This window comes from Mustela putorius, unplaced genomic scaffold (assembly GCF_011764305.1).
Source record: "Mustela putorius furo isolate JIRA1106 unplaced genomic scaffold, ASM1176430v1.1 tig00003834_pilon_pilon_pilon, whole genome shotgun sequence".
Classification (NCBI taxonomy): Eukaryota; Metazoa; Chordata; class Mammalia; order Carnivora; family Mustelidae; genus Mustela; species Mustela putorius.
Window position 1 is genome coordinate 35,569,371 of NW_025421987.1, and position 6,382 is coordinate 35,575,752.

Genomic DNA, 6,382 nt, shown 5'->3' on the forward strand with positions numbered 1-6,382 from the left:
TTCCTCGTTTTGAAATGCATCTTTGCGTGGATTCCTTCTTCACTTCATTTAGGTCTGTCACCAATACGATTTCCTTAAAGAGACCATTTTAATCACTTAACTTAGAATATGTCTTAGAGTAGTTACTCCCCTAACTCCTTAATCCGGTTTTCTTCATAACTCTTAAAATGACTAATAATATATGTATATTTTTAAAAGACTTTATCTGTTTATTTATTTAATTTTTTGAGAGAGAGGGAGTACACACGTGAGCAAGCATGAGCAGGGGAGGGGCAGAGGGAGAGAGAGAGGAAATCTCAACCAGACTCCATGCTGAGTTTGGAGCCTGCCCTGGGACCCAATCTCATGACCCTGAGATCCTGACCTTTGCTGAGACCAAGTGTTTATTGCTTAACTGACTGAGTCACCCAGGTGCCCAAAATGACTAATAGTATATTGTATATTAATTATTGACCTGGTTTACATTGGGCATTCCCCATTAGATTAAGTTTCTAAGAACAATGACTTTGTAAGGTACACTTCTGTATTCCTAACATTAGGACAGTCTCTGGCGTGTAGGAGGTGTTTAATACATATTTATTAAAGAGATAAGTGTCTGCTTGACTCCCTGCAATGACAATTTCAGCTTTTGCCAGCTCTCATAGGACTTATTTTCCTCTTTAAGGGGTGAAATTGCTTTCTCTCTATCTCATACTTTTTATTTATTTTTCATTTCTGGGGTTCTATAAAGTGGTGACAATTACCATGGTCCTTGCAGCCCAACTGTCTGTATGTCTGAATGTGTTTGTTTTGTCTATATTAGATATAAAGAGAAATGCCACCCAGGATTTCTATTCTGCTTTCTTCATAAGAACCAATTCTGCTTATTTCTTATGATACCAGTTCAAAATACTAATGCAATTTTACAAAGTTGGCCCTCTTTCTTTCTTTCCTTTTTTCCCCCTTCCTTCCTTTTCCTCCCTCCCCTCCTTCTTTCTCCTCCCTTTGTTTTTTGTTTTTTTTTTTTTTTTTGGAATAGCCATTCATTCAGAAAATACAATCTGAAATAATCTGTAAGAAATAGCCAGTAAATGGACACTCAGCATATTTGTTTTTTACGATGTGTGCCTATGAATGTTTTCACATAAGAAGGCTGCACAATAGGTGACATTGTTCATGTTGGTGTTACTAATGCTATTGCTGTGATGCACACCTATAGCAACAGCAGCTGGTGTCACGTCACTCTTGCCCCTTAGATTCCAGAGTACCATAAAGAATCGTCCACAGCCTGTCACCCTCTCACTTCTCCACACCAAAGATGCTCTTCAGAGACATCTATATTTGGGGAAAACATGGCCATTATTCTAAGGATGTTTCTTTTAACAGTGTCTTTTGCTTATGAAGAAGCTCATTCCCACTAAATTCCCCTAGAGGAAGAAAGAATCAAAGTTGTTTGATGTATATCTTCTGGTTCTAAGAATGAATGATTATGTGGCTGCCACTGTAATTTAATTCATCAGTTTTGGTTTTACTACTTATAAGATATAAAAATGCAATTTTTTTTCTGATTTGTGTTTTAGTTCTTGGTCATAAATAACCCAGGTACTCCTAAACAGTACTTGAAAAAAAAACATCTATAAAGGACTATATGTTTCAGTTAAATTTTTATATTCATTTTTGGCCAATTTTAAAAAAGAAATGGGGGTGCCTGGGTGGCTCAGTGGGCTAAATAAAGCCTTTGCCTTTGGCTCAGGTCATGATCTCAGGGTCCTGGGATCAGGCCCCTCTGCGGGCTTTCTGCTCTGCAGGGAGTCTGCTTCCTCCTCTCTCTCTCTGCCTGCCTCTCTGCCTACTTGTGATCTCTGTCTGTCAAATAAATAAATAAAATCTTAAAAAAAAAAAAAAAAGAAACATTGAGCCACGGTTGTGATATGACCTATAATGGAAGATTTTGAATGAAGAATCAGAATTTACGGTTTCAGATTTGTTTCAGTTTATAATAGCTAACACTCCTTCCCAAATTCAGAAAACTTCCTGTACATACTCCCAAGTGTTTCTTGCATTATCTCATAAGATACATTAGTTTTAGATGTTTTGTTTCAATAAACATCGATAAAGGTTTTCTTAACCTAAAACAAGTCTATGCCAATTTGAAAAATAGGACTTTGATTGCCATACAGAAGTGATTCCAAATAATGTTATTTGCTTTGTGCTGTCTCTTTTTATATTATTCGGTTCCTAATGCAAAGATCTGTATGCTAAAAACAAAGGTAATGTTAACATTTCCCTAAGTGCCATCATGAAAATGTGTCAAAACTTATACAGGTTTTATGATTTCAACAAAAAAGTCATTTGCATCATAGTCAATAACAGCCAGTTGTCTACCAGGTTGAATCTAGGTACATCCTTCTATTTTAGAGCTGACACTTAAGCTCAGAGCATATTTTTAACTCCTCAAACCAAGCAAAATTGTTTTTATATGTAATGAAACGAAATTAGGAAAAAAAATAATATAACATATCAGCAGATGTTTAGATCAATACAATATTATTCTATTTTATGCAACATTACACTTTTGGAGCCAGAAAGAGAAAGTGTACATTAAGAAGCTTTGAAAGTTACAAACATTGTTTAAATGTGGAGTATCGAGCAAATCTAAGGCACATATACAAAAGGTGGCATGTACGCTCATTTTGAGTAGCACTTGGGTTCTTTTCTTTACCCCTCTGAAAACCTTACCTATCACTTCTCTCCCTGCTCACATCTCCACTTGGCTAATGAGAGTTCACCGTCTCTCTTTACTGTCCTCTGTACTCTTTGTCATTCTGTCAGGAAATACCAGAACAGAAAAACAGTAGCGGTACATTGCCTCCACCCTAAAGTATAGGCTGTTATCCACTGAATGCAAATTATCTTAAGAATTACTATCACTTAGAAAATATTTACAAAGTCTTTCTGTAAGAATACAATGTCAAAAAATCAGGGTTAGAAAATCGATAAGATACAGAGACTGACCCTTGGATGCGTAAGGATGTTGATGAACAAGGAAAACAATACAGAAAGAAGAAAGACTTTTCACAGAGATGGGGAGAAAATAAAACAAATATTCCCTTTTCCCTCATAAAATTGGGTCAGATTATTGGTAGATTGCATACATTTCTGAGACTAGGGAAGACAACTACTCAACTGCGTAACTGACAGAATCCTGGAGTACAGCAAGAGATTCTCAGTCAATTCTTTTTCAGCAAGTGCTTCCCTAGGTTATGAAGCAATTCCTAAGTAAACCAGGAATTATCAATTTTTGAATTAATATAACAGCTAATTTGGAGGATAAAAGTACTATGAATATGGTGAAAAATTATAAAACTTGGAACGTGGATCTTATAGGCCAGAAGTAAGTTAGAGGAGACACTCTCCCTGAAAATAATTCAGTAATAATGCCAGCATCTACAGTTGGTGGAGTGTCTGTCATTTACAAAACACTGTGTCAGACACTAAGTAGGGGTGACAAACATGAATGGTGTATGAACTTGGAATTCAGCAAAAAACCTTCTAACTTAGCAAAGTTCAGAATCTATACTATAAGTCATCATAAATTTTAACAAATGATCCATTCCCTTACCTACTAGTATTTATGTTCAAAATATCCAAATAAATATTGATGAAAATATTTATTATGAAAGTTTTATCTACAGATCATTGCCAGTAAAAAAGTTCTGTGACCTCGTGGTAAATTTCCAGAGCTCACCTAGGAGACAGCATACACATCTTCCTTAGACTTATTTTTAATAGACACAGACTGTGCCATGGTTAGATTGGATCAGCACTTAGTAAATATTTAATAACTTACACTTAGCACTGAAAGAACCATCCACAGACTTTACACAATGACTGCAATGCCTGTGAAAGATGTTGAGCTTATTGGAGAGAAAGAAAAATCACAGAATCTGTGCTTAAAAAATAGCTACTGGATTCTTTGTGGAGAAATGCCATGGGAAATCAGCTTACCATAGATGAATCTCCATCATTTAACTTATGTTTCCTATGGTTTCTTGTATCTAAGCATTATAGAACATAGTATACTGACTTGCATTTAAAATATATATCAGTGTATAGGGTGAAGAATAAGCAAGGCAAAAAAAAAAAGGTGTTATTAATCATCTTGTGAATGTAAAAATAAGCTTAAAAACTACTTCCTGTTCTCTTAAGAGTTGCTCTTTTGCCTCTTTCTAGTTTGTTCTTTTCCTAGATGTCCCATAAATTTTGGCATACCGTGTTTCTGTCCTCACTCTTCTCATGACATACTTACTCTGTAGCATTTCATTTATTCTTCTGTTATTCACCCCAAAATGAAAATAAATATGAAGTTGTTCCCCCCCTGAGGCCAACCACAGCCAGGATCATGAATAAAAGGAAACAGTGTAGATCTTACCTATAAAGTAGAAAATTAAATTCTTACTGAAATCCTATCCCTTGAATTTTATGTTTAGCCATCATTTGTTTACTGATGATTTATGTATCCAGCACTGACTCTTGCCTGAATTTTAACCATGCATTAAAATGTGGAACTAGATTTCTGACAGGTTGCATGAAAGTTAAAACATCCAAGACTAAACTTGGCATGTTTTGCCCCCATCATCCTCACAAGACACCAATACAACCTGCTTTTCTTCTGGATTCTTTGTCTCAGTTAATTATGTGGACATTAAATAGTCATTTAACCTGGGAGTCTGTAGCAATCCTTAATTTTTTCAAGTTTCCATGTCCTTCTACTAGTAAGATTCATGGATTTTCCCTCTTAAATATTTCCCAGGTGCATTCCTGTTCTCAGTCTTCACTAGCATTACTACTACTTTCTTGTCAGCTCTCATCTCTTAGCTATCTTCTTTGCTCTTATTTTGCCCCCCTCTAATTCATCCTGTACTTTTACCAAAGTGGTATTTTTATCCCAGAAGTTAGAGTTTAAGTTTCTTAAACCTGCATATGAAACCCACCATGATATGCTTCTCCTTCCTACCTCAAAACTTCAAGAACACTAAACCACTTGTAATTCTCTCTGCTCTATGCATCCATCCTCCCTTGCGTAAACCCTCGATATGTTATACTTTATGCTTCATTATATTGTTTCCTTTTCCCAGCCCTGCTTCCATCCATTCCATAACCTTGTTCCTCTTCCTCAAGACTCTTGTTCCTCCCTGAAGGCTCAATTTGCCTTCACTTTCTCCAGAAAGCCTTTCCCCATGCTTGTCTGCTGGACTTGGTTGTGTGCCTCTGGGGTTCCACTAGCAGTGACCTGTTTATGTTTGTCTTCCTCACTCTACAGAGAATTCCTTGAAGTCTAAGACCATTCCTATTTCACCAGTGATTTTCCAGTGCTCTATAGAATCTAACTGATGAGTCAGTGTTTGAACAATCAACAACAAAGAGGGTAAATGGAAGTGACCGAGAAAGGAACAAAACTAGTGAGTTATGGAATCCACCCCTTAATCTCTGCTATGCTCTTTATATTCACTGCCTTAATGAGTGTGGATCTCGTTTCTCGCTGGTAGGCTGGAGATCTCCTATTGTAGGTATGGCTGTAATCTTTCTCCAACATCTGCTGGGTGTTGGGCATCTCCCACTTGGATGTATGTAATGGCATCATTTCTTCTGTCTTGACACATTACTCTGACTTTTCCATGTTATCATCTGTCCTTCCAGCAATCCATTAAAATCTATTAAAAATCTGATATATTCTTTTCTTGTAGTATTTCTTTCTGAAATGATTCTTTCCTTTAAAATACTCTACCATTATTCCACTTTAAATCCTTATAGACTTATTCTTAAATAGTAGTGTACCACTAGATATCCTTGCTGTCTGATCTGTCTCCAATCCACTTTTCATATGTGTGTGTGTGTGTGTATAATTGGATAAGGGTTAAAAAAAATTATATATATATTTATATTTTTATATATATAATTTTTTTTAACCCTTATCCAATAATTAAACTCTTTCTTTTCCTTTAGACAGGATGGTCTTTCACTAAACTGCCTAAAACTGTCTTTCCAAAACTTTCACTACATAATAAGTACCATATAATTCATTTATTCTCTCTCCTCCCCCTTCTCTTTTATTCATTCTTCATCTGTCCAGAACTCATACTCGAACTTTACACACAGCTGTAAAAGCAACTTGAAGGTAAATAATAATTAATGAATTGATAGGAAAAAAGGTGCCACATTCTTAGTTCTGTTTTGGGGTTATTACCCCTTGGCTCTCTGATCTATATCATATTCATTCATGCCCCTGCCTCTGCTTCTGTACCTTAGCACATCATGATACTTGCTAATTTGCCAAAGGTTAATTTGTGTTCTATTACACTTAACCTATAGAGTCAGGTAGCTGAGTAGTGAAGAGTAGAGG